This window comes from Mus pahari, chromosome 16 (assembly GCF_900095145.1).
Source record: "Mus pahari chromosome 16, PAHARI_EIJ_v1.1, whole genome shotgun sequence".
NCBI lineage: Eukaryota > Metazoa > Chordata > Mammalia > Rodentia > Muridae > Mus > Mus pahari.
In genome coordinates, this window is record NC_034605.1 from 62,140,189 (window position 1) to 62,142,220 (window position 2,032).

Sequence of the window (2,032 nt, forward strand, 5' to 3'; positions counted from 1 at the left end):
CACACACAGAGATACAGCAGGACAGACAGAGGGTGTGCATATACACAGATGCTTCAGGACAGACAGAGGGTGTACACACACAGATGCTGCAGGACAGACAGAGGGTGTGCACACAGAGATGCAGCAGGACTGACAGAGGGTGTGCAAAGACAGATGCACCGCTCATGGCATTTTGAGCATCAACTGGCTTCATCTATATTGTGGGGAGTTTGGCAACACTATTCAAATGACCACCTACAAGAGACTACTCAACAAATACAGGTAGATGTTCTGATACAGTAAAACTAAAATTCAGAGTTTTGTTAAACTGATAAAAAAATAATGAAGATAAACTTAAGTACGATGACTTGAAAAGATGGTCAACAAACATCAAGTTGCTTTGCAGTTAAAGGAGTGTGGAGAAATGGCACCATGGTTAAGAGTGTGTCCTGCCTCTGCAGAACCTGCATTTGGTCTCAGCACCTACACGGGGGCTCATAATAGGCTATGAGCTGTCTCTCCAGCCCCTGGAGGATTGTCTCAGGACTTCATGTTCTGAAGAAGAAGGCAGCATCAGGAAATGAGTCCAAGAGAAACTGCCTGTAATACCAGTGAAGGGGCTGCAGAGTACATGCTGTCTGGTGTATCAGCGTGCAACGAGCAGTCGTGGCCTGTAGATGGCTCAGTTACATTAGAGTAGGCCACATTAAGTAAATGTGCCCGTGAGACTCAGGGTTTTGCAGAGACCCAGTAGCTTCTTCTAGCACCCCCTGGCACTTTAGACACGCATAAACTCTCACAGGTACACACACACATATACAGATAAATAAAGTTAAAATAATTCCTAAGTTAAACAGAAGAAATATGTGTGAATATGAAATCTGCATTCAGCTTAAGTGACTAAGAAGTCTCACAATACCAAAATATTTTCACAGTAAAGGGGCGTTACAATATGGAGACATTACAGTAAAGGGACGCTGTCTTGGAGTTTGATACTAGCACATGGAAAGGCCCGACCCACACTCTTCTGCAGCCTCTTGCTAGTCACTGTGGAACACTGTTTCCACAGATCTAAAGTAAGTATTCCCTATTTCACCTCTACCCCTGAGTCTCACAGGCACATTTACTTAATGTGGCCTACTCTAATGTAACTGAGCCATCTACAGGCCACGACTGCTCGTTGCACGCTGATACACCAGACAGCATGTACTCTGCAGCCCCTTCACTGGTATTACAGGCAGTTTCTCTTGGACTCAATTCCTGATGCTGCCTTCTTCTTCAGAACATGAAGTCCTGAGACAATCCTCCAGGGGCTGGAGAGACAGCTCAACAGTTAAGAGCACTTCCTGTGCTTTCAGAGGACCTGAGTTTAGTTCCCAGAACCCATATCGCAGCTCCCAGTTGTCTGGAACCCCACTTTCAGGGTTTCTGATGTCTTCCTTCTTGACCTCTGCAGGCACTGCACACAGACGGTACACAGACACATCTGCAGGTAAAACATCTACACATAAATCTTTCAAAAACATTTTGAAAACATTATTGCCCAGTAGCCTGCGCACAGGGAATTTATGAGGCAGATATGGGATACTTTCAGTATCTAGCCCCATCTTACTTCACATTCATATTCACTGAGAGCTAAGAGGGAATATGCATTTTGATATGTAACCCTTTTTAGAAGGATCATAAAACTTACAGCAATCTCTCCTGAGAGAATTAGTAATTTCCTACAGGCAACCAATCATCGACTTGGAGCCAGCAGACACGTGTGGGAAAAATTCTTAATCCCAACTGCAATTAGATTCAGAAGTATTAAGGCTAAAACTAATAAAATATCCCACCTACATAAAGAAATTTTATTAAGAAAATAAGGCACAACCAAATAGACAAAGGTCATGGATACCAATGCTCTTAAGCATTCTCAAATTTAATTTAGATTCAACACTTCTCTGATTCAAACCTCAACAGTAATCTACAAATGAACACCCTCCAGTGCACAAGGGAGATCAACAGTAATCTACAAATGAACCCTAGAGTGCACAAGGGAGATCAACAG

At 43.2% G+C, this 2,032-nt stretch overlaps 1 protein-coding gene across 7 annotated transcripts in view; it reads right to left on the reverse strand.

Annotated features, from left to right (window-relative positions):
• The window catches only part of Agtpbp1 (ATP/GTP binding protein 1), a 120,784-nt gene that overhangs the window by 15,284 nt on the left and 103,468 nt on the right, over window positions 1-2,032 (reverse strand). The window lies entirely within an intron of this gene.